The sequence below is a fragment of the Aedes aegypti genome, chromosome 1 (assembly GCF_002204515.2).
Source record: "Aedes aegypti strain LVP_AGWG chromosome 1, AaegL5.0 Primary Assembly, whole genome shotgun sequence".
In the NCBI taxonomy this organism is placed as follows: Eukaryota; Metazoa; Arthropoda; class Insecta; order Diptera; family Culicidae; genus Aedes; species Aedes aegypti.
This window is the reverse complement of record NC_035107.1, coordinates 200,287,388-200,303,842: the sequence shown is the minus strand read 5'-3', so window position 1 is coordinate 200,303,842 and position 16,455 is coordinate 200,287,388. Positions and strand designations below refer to the sequence as shown.

The 16,455-nt window shown below is 39.7% G+C and overlaps 1 long non-coding RNA gene across 1 annotated transcript; it reads left to right on the top strand.

Annotated features, from left to right (window-relative positions):
* Positions 1-5,056: 5,056 nt before the first annotated feature.
* LOC110681363 lies at positions 5,057-6,910 on the top strand. The gene is made up of 2 exons (XR_002503175.1): positions 5,057-6,636; positions 6,704-6,910. It is a non-coding gene; the product is annotated as an uncharacterized LOC110681363 (long non-coding RNA).
* Positions 6,911-16,455: the final 9,545 nt, after the last annotated feature.

Here is a 16,455-nt window from a genome sequence, read left to right as displayed (position 1 = left end):
AATCGTTATTGGACTGACGATGATGCGCACCGACGCCGACTACTGAAGCACTCCCGAAAGCGCTCTCTCTTTTCCTCCTTCATCTACTTTCGTTCCATTCACCATTAGTCGCTACCTGTCGCCACGATTCAAACGACGCTGAAGAGCGTCCATTCAGCATAACCATTCTGCCTTCGTATCCGTGTGCATTGTCAGCTTGCATTCTCGTGATCTATTCGGTCATTTGCACTTGACGCGAACTTTCGTTTGGAAATTACGATTACACTGATGGAAATCTTCTAGCGATTACATCATGATAAGTTTTTTTGTTTTATTTATAAACTGCATTATGTTTCGGTATTCGTGTACATATTTTTTTTTAAACTTACTCTATAATACTACATTCGCTCTCTTCTCTACTCATTAGATGATCAATAAATTTTTATATCAAACTGTTTTGTTATAGAAGTATTATTTTTTTTAGACACCAACAAAACTTTATTTCATAACAGCAGTGTATGTAAACATTATTATTCTACAAACATAATTTGATGACTTTTGTCTTTTATGCTTACACGAAACTCAATTCACGCCAATATAAAAACATGCACCAAATTATTTGATATTGGTAATTATAATTACTTCGTATCTAACTTGTATGTTATCTGAGTGTAAAAGTTGAAATGTATTCATCGTAATGATTGTTAAATTGAATCAATTATTGTTCTTGTAACTTCATTTTATATTGCTGATTTATTTTTATTATGTCTCAAATTATTCTTAAGTAGACTCAGTGAGCAAACTTCATCAGAACCGAACAAATTAAACATCCTAATAAACGTATTCATTCACCTTATATGTTTAATAATGCCAGAATGCTATTGACTGCTATACGCTTATACAACTGCTATCATCAATAATTTTCCACGTTTCGTTATTAAAAATGTCAAAAAAATTCCAAACTTTTTTTTTTTTTTGTAATATCAATCTGCGTTTAAAACCGTTGATTTCCTTCTCCAAAAAATTATAACAATTGAGGAAAGGTTTCCGGATACTCGCTAATTCCATATTCAATGGCGATAGTACCATCAAGAGATAAAATCATGATCAAAATCTTTTTTTTTTCATCTAACTAAAAAATCAAAATAAGATTCAATGCCACATATATTAATAAATATTATAATTCTTTAAATGGATATACTTTAGATTGAATGAATTGAATATATAATTTCTTGTTCCTCAATAATCTTAATAATTAACCTATTGAAATAAAATCTTCAGAGGTTCTAAAAGAGGTTTTTTTTATAATCAGTTTTTTTTTGTAACCGATCATATCGATGTGCATTATCCACATTTTTATAAGTATTTAAAATCCTTAATGTTGATATTAAGAAAATAATCATGTTATGAGATACTAGATTTTAACTTGAGCCCTGAGTGAATATTCTTCTTGTATATGCATTCTCACCGTTTTTTTAAGTCTACAATATATGTAAAATGTGATACATGGTTTGTTTCTAATGAAACCCGCTTTGTTTTTTTGTCAAATATACCTTGAATTTCCCTAGGGTTAGTGATTTGATATATTTGTGACTACAAACCTGTTAAAACTGCATGTCAGAATATCCATAGCGAGAAACTATTACTGATGCAAGATCTTTAAATGCAAGTAGAGAATCAATATCTATTCTTCAACCAATTTGCTATACCTACAAACTTTACATTTTAAAACCCAAAATAAGCGAAAACATCTGATTCGCATATTAACTCACCATGCTTTTTTAAAAATTCAATCAAATATCTCAATTCTCGAATTTTACTTTTTGTCTTCCGTCATCGAGGGATATTCGTTAATTCTTAACACTTCTTTAACAAAAGTTATATTTTCTACCAGTCAATGTACAATATTTATCTAAGTAAATAAAAACCGAATACATTACTACACCATTATTTTTTAAGTAACAAAACCAGAACATTTCCAATTAAATTTCATAACTAACAGATACTACACTTTCTCCATGTCAATATTCGTTGTTTTTCCTCACTTCTTTTGGATGGAGCTGATAAGGCTACTAAAACACAAAATTTCCAAATAAATTTCGTAATCAACAAATGTTGCATTTACTACCTATCAAAAGCAATTGCAGCTGATTTCCATTACTTTCTTTGATGGAGCTGACTAGGCTCCTGAAATTCTTCAAGTAACAATATCGGAAATTTTCAAATCGAGTTTCTCAACCAAAAGATACCTAATTTTATACTTGTAAGAAAACAATAATATCTGATTTTCATAACTTTTCTTGGATGGAGCTGAATATCGTTTAAGTAACAAAACCAGAAAATTCCAACCAAATGTCTCAATCAACAGAAGCTACATATATTCTACCTGTCAATAAGCAGTAGTTGCTGATTTCCATTACTTCCTTGGATGGAGCTGACCAGGCTCCTGAAAAAATCTTTTAAGTAACAAAACCAGAAAAAATCCTATCAAATGTCTCAATCAACAGAAGCTACATTTTCTACCCGTAAATACACGATTATAGCTGATTTTCATTACTCTTCTTGGATGGAGCTGACCAGGCTCCTGAAAATCCTTTAAGTCATAACACCAGAAAAAATCCAATCAAATGTCTCAATCAACAGAAGCTACATTTTATTTATTTATTTATTTATTTATTTATTTATTTATTTATTTATTATCGTCAATCAAAGTAGACTACATGTTAACACTTAAATCTATATACTGCTATATCTTACAGAGTTAAAGTATATTCTTAGGTTACTACGCGACATTGTTAAGTCTATTGTTTCGCAATGTTGATTATATAAACTCATCATTCGGTTTAGAGGAGAAAATTTTGCATAATTAGTACGACGGTGATTAATAAAAAACAAGTTACGATTCCTCAATTGCCGGGAAGGAGTATAAAAATTTAAACTGTTTAATAGGTTAGGAGAATCAATACGATGCGAAACAATATCGTTCACGAATGAAACCATAGCGAATTCGCGGCGCTTTTTCAATGTCTGAATATCAATGAGCATGCATCTTGATTCATAAGATGGAAGAGGGAAGGATGTCCAGCCCAATTTACGAAGAGCATATAACAGAAATTGCTTTTGAACTGATTCAAGACGTTCTTCATGCGTCTTCATAAAAGGAGACCATACATTACTACAATACTCTAATATAGACCTCACGTAAGCGACGTACAAAGTTTTAATAGTGTATGGATCATTAAAGTTAGAACCAAAGCGTTTGATAAAACCAAGCATATTTGTTGCTTTATGTATAATGGTGTTGTAATGATCGATAAAAGAGAGTTTTGAGTCTAAAATTACGCCTAAATCTCTGACCCTATCGCATTTTTCAACGATTTGATTTCCTAAAACTACAGTTGTTTCTTCTGTGTTTCGCTTTCTGCTAAAAGTAATTAAATTACATTTTTTAACATTTAACTGAAGTAGGCTTTTACTACACCATTCATCAAAAATAGATATTTCACTCAGATAGATGTCAATGTCGTTAGCATACTGTCAGTACTGTGTGTTATACCTGTCAGTAAGCAGTAGTTGCTGATTCCAATTACTTTCTTGGATGGAGCTGATCAGGCTCCTGAAAAAAATCCTTTAAGTAACAAAACCAGAAAAAAAAACAATCAAATGTTTCAATAAACAGAAGCTACATTTTCTACCTGTCAATAAGCATTAGTTGCTGATTTCCATTACTTCCTTGGATGGAGCTGACCAGGCTCCTGAAAAAATCTTTTAAGTAACAAAACCAGAAAAAATCCTATCAAATGTCTCAATCAACAGAAGCTACATTTTCTACCCGTAAATACACGATTATAGCTGATTTTCATTACTCTTCTTGGAAGGAGCTGACCAGGCTCCTTCCTTTAAGTAATAAAACCAGAAAAAAAAATCCAATCAAATGTCTCAATCAACAGAAGCTGCATTTTATACCTGTCAATAAGCAGTAGTTGCTGATTTCCATTACTTCCTTGGATGGAGCTGACCAGGCTCCTGAAAATTCCTTCAAGTAACAAAACCAGACAATTCCAATCAAATGTCTCAATCAACAGAAGCTACATTTTCTACCTGTCAATAAGCAGTAGTTGCTGATTTCCATTACTTTTCTTGGATGGAGCTGACCAGGCTCCTGAAAATTCCTTCAAGTAACAAAACCAGAAAATTCCAATCAAATGTCTCAATCAACGTAGCTACAAGCTACGAACAAATTTACATTTGCTACCTAGCAATCAGTGATATTAGCTGATTTTCATCACTCTTCTGGGATGGAACAGACAAGGCTCTTAAAAAACCCTTTAAGTAATAAAACCAAAACAAGTTCCAATTATGTGTCTCAACTACAAATGTTACCTTTTCTTCCTGATATCTAGTATCTGATCTTTTTTATCAATATTGGCTGATTTTCATTACTTTCCTTGGATGGAGCTGACGAGGCTCTTGAAAAACTTCAAGTAGCAAAATCAGAAAATATGAAATCAAGTTAACAGGTACTACATTTTATACATGTAATTAAACGATTATAGCTGATTTTCATCACATTTCTTAGAGTAGAGCTGCCCAAGCACCTATAATCGTTTAAATGCGAAGATCTTCATCATCTATATTAGCAACAGTAGCCCACTCGCTCTGTATTTCGATTATATATCTCAACTCTAACTTCCCTCCTTCTAGCGAATGCAAAATCGGCTTATGTACCTTTCCAGCAGTAGCCCACTCGCTCTGCTTTATGAGTGTTTTTATTCAGTTTTATTTTACTTCATCCAGAAATCTATTGCTAGCAGTAGCCCACTCGCTCTGCTTTTTTTCTCTTCAAACTTTCTCTTTTCTCATCATATGCAGAAATCCACATATCTTTATTGCTAGCAGTAGCCCACTCGCTCTGCTTTGCCGTTGTCTTTCAATGAACTCTTTCTTTTATCATCATGCAGGAATCCGCTCATCTGCATTGTCAGCAGTAGCCCACTCGCTCTGCTTTTTTTTATTATTTCTTGTACTATGTTTTCCATTTTTTTTAAACATTGATAGCAGTAGCCCACTCGCTCTGCTTTATTTTTGATTACTGAATTCCTTTCATATATTTTTAATAAGCTTTTTTTTTAGATTTGCTTTTCTGCATTGCTAGAAGTAGGTCTCTTGCTCGTTTTTTTTAACTAATAATTCATTTTGATTTCTTCCTCCTAGCATTTTGTCCCAACTCGGACAGAAACTGCTACTCAGCTTATTGTTTTTATGAGTTTTTCCACAGTTAATCAATTAATAATGAATAATTAATACAAACAGCTTCCAAACAGCATGTGTATTTTATAAGCATGTGACGAGTACGAATATATTATAAGCCCGTAGAGCATGGTATCCCTTAATAGCTGCTCGCCTATCGATATGGTTGTTCGAACCCCCATTTATTTATTAACTTCATAATTAAATCATGTTTCGTTTTCTTCTAGCATCACACACAAAATTGTTTTGCTATCAGTTTTATTGTCGGGGCTCGTCTTGATTTCTGTTGGATCTACATTTCAATCGAACAAAATTGCGTCATATATTGTGCTATGCAAGAAAAACCCACACAACTGTCGCAGTGATAACAAAATGATCAAAATCTGCAAACTCAGAGAATTTGTAATACACGTTTCCTAAAAAAAACGAATAGACCCAAGCCTACTTGAGTCATGATGATGTGTTTGAATTGCGGGTATTTTGTCTGCGCGTAAAACGTATGGTATCAATTCCCTTTATCTTGATTATTTCCATGCAATAATACTCACTTAGCTCATCAAATGTCGGAATATAGCCAATTCAAAATATAACAATTATGTTCTGTTTCATTTCAAAATTGATAAACTCACCAGCAACACCAACGCATTCTCCCAACTTCCAGCAACTCTACATGCAAAATTAATTATTTAATTTTTGTTAGGTGCTCTCTGTCACTATTCTCTTTCACTTGTTTGGTGACGAAAGAAAATAATTGAAATAATAAATTTGCCATAGCAGTAAAAACAGCATACTTTTATTCATCAAAACTTCCTTTTTTTTATACGACACACATCTTGATGAAAGATTAGCTTGAGGATAAGAAATTTCAATTTCTCAAAGGTTCCACTCTCATGGTGACTGCAATCAAAACTAGCTAAGAAAACAAAAAGCATCCGAAGCATAAAATCAAAACTGGCTAACACCAAAAAGCATCCGAAGCACGAATGTTAGATCACAACAACCTACCTTTCATGTAGCTGATCAACACCATACCTCTTACCGCAAATTCCCGACGCGATTTGAGCAGGCATTGCATTTTATCTCATCTTTCGATCATCTGAGCAAGATATAGATCGAATAAACTGATATTATCTAGAGCTCTTTGATCATCTTTATGATGAAAATCTATGGCTCTTTTGATGCTCGATTAAATCTTTTCGACTCAGCAATCCGCGTTGTTTATACAGTGACAGCGTTTGCAAGAAGTACAAAACAATTCGCAGACTCAACGAAAGTAAGTGCACTAACACATTTGGAAGGGAACCAATTCTTAATTTATTCAACTTTTAGGTTTTGCAGATTTTCACTGATATGGATTGGAGGTTCTTTCACTGCATAGTGCATATTGAATTTTCGCATAACGAACCAGTGAGTCTAGCCGCATATTACATGTATAACTATTGAGGATCCTTAATACCACTTTTTCCTCAAACAGAAATCAAGCAGGACGATGGTTACCGTAAAATTGCAAACGACAATATGAATTTCATGGCTGACAAGCTCATATTAGCTGGAATCTGCTGTAAGCTGCTTTTAATCAACATAATTTTACATAGAAGGTTTCGCGTAGCACTACTGATTATGAATCAGTTTTATGAAAAATGAAATAATAAAGAGTACTGTTGGATTTGCTAAAATAAAAGTAATTTAAAAGAGAACGAAAAATCATACGCATGGATTTGGAGAAAAATCGACTTTCACGTGTGGATAATTAAGGTTCATGAGAGTTTTAAGGAGTGTACGTTTGCTTCTGTAATCGAAAACTTTTCATTGCGCGAAAAAAGCTCCACTAGTCCACTGAGTGTTTCAAGTGTCTTCTGATGTAAGACGGTTCAGTACCTGTGATACGTTAGAAAAACAAACTTTTACTTGTTACATATTTATCATCTCTAAAATGTTCAAAATCCGACTGCTATTAACCCCTACAGCAGTTTCTTTTAATCTTTTTCGGTCTTCAAATTCTTCGGAACACTGAACTACAGCTATAGCTCATCAATCAGTGGACGCCACGTTCTGAAAAATAACTCTTTCCGGGAGCCCAAAATATTATTTCCAAGAAAAAGATTATAAATTCAAAATAATTAACCTCAAATTACGTAACTGAACACAAGTAATCAGGTATGAAACAGAGAGAGAGAGCTGTCAAGATAATCAAGATGGAAAGATGATATCATTTCAATGCACTCTTCGATTAGGGATAATATCTTTGAATCATACGGAGATGATCTCTTTGATCAGATGAGATTGCAATGCCTGGATTTGAGTGAAACAAAAGGGCACTTAATTCTCACTACCGACTGGTTTAATACTTTTTTTTTACACTTCACATAATATTATTGATTAAGAAGCAAATACCGAACTACCGACTGTGCCATGTCGTATTCTTTCAAAATAAATAAACTTTTTTTTTTTCAATGGCAACATCAGCCGTTTTTTTTCTATTTTCACATCACGTACAAACACAAACCGTCCGCGTCAAAAATCGTTATTGGACTGACAATGATGCGCACCGACGCCGACTACTGAAGCACTCCCGAAAGCGCTCTCTCTTTTCCTCCTTCATCTACTTTCGTTCCATTCACCATTAGTCGCTACCTGTCGCCACGATTCAAACGACGCTAAAGAGCGTCCATTCAGCATAACCATTCTGCCTTCGTATCCGTGTGCATTGTCAGCTTGCATTCTCGTGATCTATTCGGTCATTTGCACTTGACGCGAACTTTCGTTTGGAAATTACGATTACACTGATGGAAATCTTCTAGCGATTACATCATGATAAGTTTTTTTGTTTTATTTATAAACTGCATTATGTTTCGGTATTCGTGTACATATTTTTTTTAAACTTACTCTATAATACTACAGTAGCCATTTTGGAATTTTTAGAAGTTCAATGCAAAATTTAACAAATAATAAAAAATGCCATTTTCATTAGTTATTCGCGACCCAAGTCTTGTATTATTGATCCCGCCACGTCGAACGACCCGATAAACCCCCAAGGCCCCACTACCACTACGGACGATGACAGCTCTGGCGCAACTTAACCACACCCATGAGAGGATCGTCGATCGTACAACTGACCTATGAAGGTTAAAAAAGGAATACTCGAAAGCTAAAGTGTAAACACATCAGCGCTCTAAGATCAAATTTCTTGAATTAGTTTATTTTCCTCAAAATAACTCCACATTTGAACTATTTATTTAAAGCAATAACTTTGCCAAGTGGGTAGGTAACCCGGTTCCCCAAATTTAGTATCAAAGATAATTCTAAAGATTATAATTCTAAATAACGCTACTTTACAGCTAAACTTATATACTCGATACCATTAATAAGTCAATGATATTAGTCTCCTAGAGAATCTATTTAGAGTTCATTGAGGTGAGAATATCTTACCACACTTAAACACGCACAGATATGTCATTCTAAAATCTAACTGTATTTAAGGCTCTGGAGATAATACGTCAGATATAAATCGAATTCATTCCATTTTGCGGTAACGAATCACCAAAAGTGAGTATTGCTAACATAAGATGTAATTGCGTAAACTTATATTTCCTCATCTCAGGAATTTTGTAATTTTCTCATCACTGAATTGCCGGAATAAAATTTACAAAATCTTCTGATTCGTGTATCGCCCAACATTTTACAAAATTCTTTTGTGGCGAACGATACGATGTCTGGCAAAGGATCGAAGACTGGACCCGGGAAGGGTAACGCCCTCGCAGCTACGCTCACTGGTCGTGGCCCCCCGGTAGAAGGGACAGGTGAAACACATCCTGCAGCGACTCCGGCGAGAGAAATCGGCGACTTAGCCGCAGCTGCTCCCACGAACAATCCCACTGTCGTTGTATGTACAACGAGTACAGCAGCCGTCGCAACCAGCGAAGCAGTGGACGTGACGTGTTTGGGAGCCGGCGCATTGCGCACTGTGGATGACGTCATCTCATACCCATCGTCCGACCCAAAAAGGCCAGGAAACCCTCTCCCTACCATGTCATCCTCCCACCAGGTAAATGCTGATATTGCCAAACTATTAGGAGCGAAGCAAAAGCCATCTTCTTCAATATTCGAATCAAAAAAGAGCTCAGCCCTGTCAAATATACGCGAAACGGTTGCTGTTAGACGTAATCCGGATCGTCGCGCGCGTCCACATCGGTACAATAGTTGTGAGTTGTGTGCAATTAGTGATAACAGTAGAATGGTGCAGTGTGATGGTTGCGGGAGATGGTTCCATTTCTCGTGCGTGGAAGTTACAGAAGGTATTGCTGACATCAGCTGGATATGCCCATTCTGCCCGGTTATAGAGATCGAAAACCAACAACGAATTCCTGCTACAGATGCCCAAGTAGCAACGCCCGCTAATAATCCACCCCCTAAGGACAAAAGCGATACGAAATCCTCCAGCAAGAAGAGTAGTAAGAAAAGCCAACAGCGAAAATTAGAGCTGAGACTACAGAAGCTCGAGGAACAGAAGAAGCTGGAACAAAAGTTCCTAGATGAGAAGTTCAGAATCTTGGAAGAGTTGGACAGTGATTGTGAGACGAATTTGGATGAGGAAGACCTAGAGAAAATGTCCGATATTTCTCAATGGGTCCGAGACACGGAACGCGGTAGAGCAGCTGAAGACTCCGGAGTTATGGAAGAGGATCTACCGGAAGAATCCAGGATTCCCTCTGGACTAGCCCAACAATTTGCAGCAATCAGCCTACGACAAACAAATCAGCAGCAGCGTTTGCAAGTAGGAAGACGCAATACGTTACCGGATTTCGTTCCCGCACAGCGCTCTACGCCGCAGGGACAGCCAACATCGTCTTTCATAAACCCTACATCGGCACGATTCTCGACATTTCCGACATCAACGCAAAGACACCCACAGCCACCTATGACGTTCCGTCCATCCCAATCTGAACCAGTTCATGCTGAGGAAACAATCTGTATCCTTAATCGGAGCCAAATAGCCGCGCGTCAAGCGGTATCCAAGGATCTGCCTGAGTTCGATGGGAACCCCGAGGACTGGCCACTGTTTTTTGCAATGTACTCCTCATCCACGCAGATGTGCGGCTTTTCCAACGAGGAAAACATGCTACGGCTACGTAAGTGCCTTAAAGGAAGGGCACTGGAGGCCGTTAAATGCCGGCTACTGCATCCTTCAAACGTGGGCGGAGTGCTCTCGACGCTGAAAATGCTCTACGGTAGGCCAGAGGCGATCGTTCAAGCAGCTATACGGAAAGTTCGCTTACTACCATCCCCTGAGATCGACCGCCTGGAAAGCTTGGTCAACTTCGCCCTAACCGTCGAGAATCTGGTGGCAACAATAGAAGCCTGTGGAATAGAGGACTTCATGTACAACAGTTCGCTTAAGTTCGAGTTGGTGGAACGACTTCCTCCAACGCTAAGACTGGACTGGGCAAAGTATACTAGAGGTAATCCTGCTCCCAATCTCATGGATTTCAGCTCATGGCTCTATTATATGGCGGAAGATGCTAGTTCCGTCATGCAAACGTCCACCAACGTTCCAAGAGGCCGAGGTATTAAGAAGGACGCTTTCATCAACGTACACTCTGAAACTAGCAATGATCGATCCGAATCTCCCGAAGCACATGCATGCGAAGTACACACCAAATTACAAGAAACTTCAAAGGAGTGTATTGTGTGCAAAGGTGCATGTACGTCAATTGCGAAGTGCAAGCGGTTCATGGAATTGAGCTACGAGTCGAAATGGGCTGTTATTCGTGAAGCTAAGCTATGCCGCAAGTGCCTTCGTAAGCACAACGGTACGTGTCGCCAACAAACGAAATGCGGAATCAACGGTTGTACTTATCTGCACCATCCTGCCCTCCATAGTGAGAAAAGCGAAGCCTCTAGAGGTTTCTCCTCTGTGGAAGTCACTACCAACACCAGTTGCTACGTTCATCAAGGACAGACGAATGATGTGCTGTTCCGCATCGTCCCTGTAGTACTCTATGGTCCGTCGAAGACGATCGAGACTCATGCGTTCATCGACGACGGGTCTGAACTTACACTCATAGAGCACTCGCTAGCGCGTGAGCTGGGACTGCAAGGATCTTCAAAAGCACTCTGCCTAAAATGGACAGGTGATACCATGAGATTGGAAAACGAATCTCAAAGCGTGGAGCTGGCAATTTCCTCCACGAGAAACAGATCCCAAACATATAAAATGGCGGATGTCCGTACAATAGAGGAGCTGAAGCTACAACCACAAACTTTGATAGCTTCCGAAGTGCAGAGCCGATATGCTCATCTCACTGGAATCCCCTTCGATTCCTACACCGAAGTCAGTCCACGTATCTTGATTGGTCTAGACAACGCTCTGCTGGGACATGCACTGAAAAGTCGGGAAGGAAAACCGTCTGAACCGATAGCTGTCAAAACACGTCTCGGATGGCTAGTGTATGGAAACTGCTCGCCTAGTAATCAACTAGAGAGTCACGTGAACTACCATGCCGTACACATATGCGAGTGCAACGTAACAACAGATGAAAGTCTCCATGCAGCAATGAAAAACTATTTCACGCTTGATAGCATGGGTATCTGCAAACCTGAAAGGCTACCTATTTCCACCGAGGACCAACGAGCTATGGAAATGCTAGAAGAAGTAACACTTCCCAAAAATGGCCAGTACGAATCCGGTCTTCTATGGAAATATGATAATGTGCGACTTCCTGACAGTAAGAAGATGGCTCTCAAGAGATGGGAGTGTTTGGAGCGGCGGATGAAAAACGATGAAATACTAGCAGAGAATCTTCGTGCTAAAATGACCGAATACGTCCGAAATGGATACGTTCGAAAGCTAAGCGCAGAGGAGCTAGCAATCCGTCAAACACGTGAGTGGTACCTACCTGTGTTCCCTGTACACAATCCCAACAAACCCGGGAAACTAAGACTTGTTTGGGATGCAGCAGCAACCGCTCAGGGAATCTCCTTAAATTCAATGTTATTGAAAGGGCCCGATCAGCTGACATCCTTACTGGCAGTTTTGATACAATTCCGAGAGTTCCGTATTGCAGTGTGTGGAGACATAAGAGAAATGTTCCACCAGGTTCTAATGAGGAAAGAAGACCAGCACTGTCAGCGGTTCTACTGGAAAGAGAACACAAGTGAAGGGATGCCAGACGTATACGTCATGAAGGTGATGACCTTCGGCGCCTGCTGCTCGCCTGCGACCGCTCAGTACGTAAAAAACCTTAACGCAAAACGATTTGAACACCAGTCTCCAGTAGCTGTCGACGCTATTGTGAAAAAGCATTACGTCGACGACATGCTTGTCAGTGTCGAAACAGAGGAAGATGCCATAAAACTGGCGAGGGACGTGAAGCGTATCCACGCAGCGGGAGGATTTGAAATGCGTAACTGGCTCTCCAACTCACCAACCGTCGCAGCATCCCTGCAGGAAGTGAAAACCGCCGAGAAGAACTTCGGAGAAGAAAACCTTACCGAAAAAGTCTTAGGACTCTGGTGGAATACGACCACAGACTGCTTCACATTCAAGGTGTCACCACGATACGACGAGGGCTTGATGTCAGGACGCCGTCGGCCCACCAAGCGCGAGGTACTTCGCACTCTCATGATGATTTTCGATCCACTTGGTTTTATTTCGCATTTTCTAATGTACTTGAAAGTACTCCTGCAAGAAATCTGGAGATCGTCGGTTGATTGGGACACACCTATTGAAGAGCCACAGTTTCAGAAATGGCTAACATGGTTAAGAATTCTACCGGAGGTGACCAACGTTCAAATTCCAAGATGCTACAGAGTATCATTCATCCTTGACAACACCTGCAAAGTCCAAATGCACACGTTTGTAGACGCAAGCGAAAACGGCTTCGCAGCTATTGTATACCTTAGACTCGAGAGAACAGACGTAACCGAAACTTCATTTGTCTGCGCGAAAACAAGAGTAGCTCCATTGAAGTTCCTATCCATTCCCCGCTCAGAATTGCAAGCCAGCATACTTGGATTGCGTTTAGCGAACAGTATTGCTCAGGCACTATCCATTCGGATTATGAAGCGATATTTCTGGACTGATTCCAAAGATGTCCTGTGCTGGTTGAACTCAGATCACCGGCGATATAACCAGTTCGTAGCATTCAGGGTGAGCGAAATCTTGGAATCCTCTGATGTTAAAGAGTGGCGTTGGGTCCCAACAAGACAAAACGTTGCCGACGAAGGGACCAAATGGACACGCTATCCCGATCTGAACATGTCTAGCCGTTGGTTTCAAGGACCTGAATTTCTTCGAAAATCTGAATCTGAGTGGCCCACAACTTCAAGATACGGAGTGACGGATACTGAGTTGCGAGCACATCTACTCACACATATTCCCGTGGTCGACCCTATCATAACTCCGCAGAACTTCTCAAAGTGGACTACAATGTTGCGAAGCACTGCATATGTATTCCGGTTTATCTGCAATTCGAAACAAATGGTCAAGTCAAAACAACGAACTGCGGGACCCCTAACGCAACAGGAGCTAATAAGAGCCGAAAACTTCCTCCACCGGCTTGCGCAAACTAAAGAGTACGCTGACGAAATCGCTATACTTCTCCGCAATCGGTCGAATGAAACAGAGAAGACAATTCCCAAGAGCAGCTCTATCGCCTATTTTTGTCCCTTTCTCGATGGATCCGACGTTCTGAGGGTCCGTGGACGGACCGGCGCTTGTGAACTGATCGGCTATGACGCAGTGAACCCTATCATCCTTCCTCGCGATAACCATGTCACACATCTGATAGTACTCCACTATCACCGGAAGTACCATCACCAAAATCATAATACCGTCCTCAATGAGATTCGGCAACGGTACAGAATCCCTCGTCTCAAGTCCGTCTACCACAAAGTCCGAAGGCTATGCCAGAAATGTACTAACGAAAGCGCAGCACCCCAATCACCAATGATGAGCGACTTGCCGGTAGCACGCTTGGCTGCCTACTCTCGTCCATTTACGCATATGGGGGTGGATTACTTTGGGCCGATAATAGTCTCCGCCAACCGGAAAAGGGAGAAACGCTGGGTGCTAATAGCTACCTGTCTGACCACCCGCGCCATACACCTGCAAATTGCACACACTCTTAGTACCGATTCCTGCATTACAGCCCTACGCAACGTCATTGGCAGAAGAGGTACACCGGCAGTCATCTACAGTGATCGAGGCACTAACTTTCGAGGATCTTGCAAGGAGCTGAAGACTGCCATGGAGAGCTTAGATCATGAACGATTGATGACCGAATTCACTACACCAGAAACCAGCTGGAGCTTTAATCCACCGGCCTCCCCGCATATGGGCGGAGCGTGGGAGCGTCTAATCCGCTCAGTCAAACAGAACCTATCGAAGTTGCTCCCAGACCGATCGCTATCATATGAAGTCCTCGAGAACCTTCTGGTGGAGGTGGAGAATGTGATAAACTCTCGACCACTAACCAGTATCCCACTGGAGGACGATGAATCCCCAGTACTCACCCCAAACCACTTCCTGCTGGGATCATCCAATGGTTTAAAGCCGCTGGTGCCATTTGATGATAGCCCTACGTCACTGCGCAACTCATGGCAACTTTCTCAGGTTCTGGCAAACCAGTTCTGGAGACAATGGCTTCGAGATTATCTACCATCAATCACTCGCCGATCCAAATGGTTTAATCCTGTAAAGCCCATTGAAACAGGTGATGTGAGGTGATATCGTGGTAATTACGGACCCGAATCATCCACGCAATTGTTGGCCGAAAGGGCGTGTGATAGCTACAAAACCAGGGACAGACGGCCAAGTAAGATCTGCCACCGTACTGACCGCTAGTGGAATATACGAACGTCCAGCTCTGAAGCTCGCCGTGCTAGACGTGGGCGTTTGCAAGAATACGACTCAGGATGACCATCGGCGTATTTCGGGGGGGGAGTATTGATCCCGCCACGTCGAACGACCCGATAAACCCCCAAGGCCCCACTACCACTACGGACGATGACAGCTCTGGCGCAACTTAACCACATCCATGAGAGGATCGTCGATCGTACAACCACAGATAACAGACGTTTATGCTAGAACAAAAATCTTCTGGAAACATGTGTAAAGATTCAAATTAAAACACGTTGAAAACACTAGCGCCGCCACACAACGTATTGCTGCAATCAGTGGTGAATATCAGTATCTTGAAATGTTTCATATTCACCACAGACATCACCATGAGAACTTAACGATAGCAGCGCCACCACGATGTTGCTACTTGTATTGCCACTTAATATCACCATTAATTGTCTTACACAGTTTTATAATCGGACATAAACATCTGTTATCTGTGGTACAACTGACCTATGAAGGTTAAAAAAGGAATACTCGAAAGCTAAAGTGTAAACACATCAGCGCTCTAAGATCAAATTTCTTGAATTAGTTTATTTTCCTCAAAATAACTCCACATTTGAACTATTTATTTAAAGCAATAACTTTGCCAAGTGGGTAGGTAACCCGGTTCCCCAAATTTAGTATCAAAGATAATTCTAAAGATTATAATTCTAAATAACGCTACTTTACAGCTAAACTTATATACTCGATACCATTAATAAGTCAATGATATTAGTCTCCTAGAGAATCTATTTAGAGTTCATTGAGGTGAGAATATCTTACCACACTTAAACACGCACAGATATGTCATTCTAAAATCTAACTGTATTTAAGGCTCTGGAGATAATACGTCAGATATAAATCGAATTCATTCCATTTTGCGGTAACGAATCACCAAAAGTGAGTATTGCTAACATAAGATGTAATTGCGTAAACTTATATTTCCTCATCTCAGGAATTTTGTAATTTTCTCATCACTGAATTGCCGGAATAAAATTTACAAAATCTTCTGATTCGTGTATCGCCCAACATGTATAATATGTGATCTTGCCCTAAAAACCATTGGTACCGTAAAATGGGGCGAATAGAAACACTTTCCGACATGTTGGAATGTGTACAACTTAAACCGTTAAAACTTCACCTCATGCAAAACCACACACTGTATTTGATTACGCCTGTGTTTTTGTTTATCAAAGTGATGGGCGCATCTGAAATCGAAATCAAAACACGGCGAGAGTAAACGGCGACACTGCAAACAAAAAATAAACAAGGCGTACATGGTGGGCTTAATTGAAACCAGAATGTAAACACGGCGCAAAAGTAATAGGCGACACTGAAAAAAA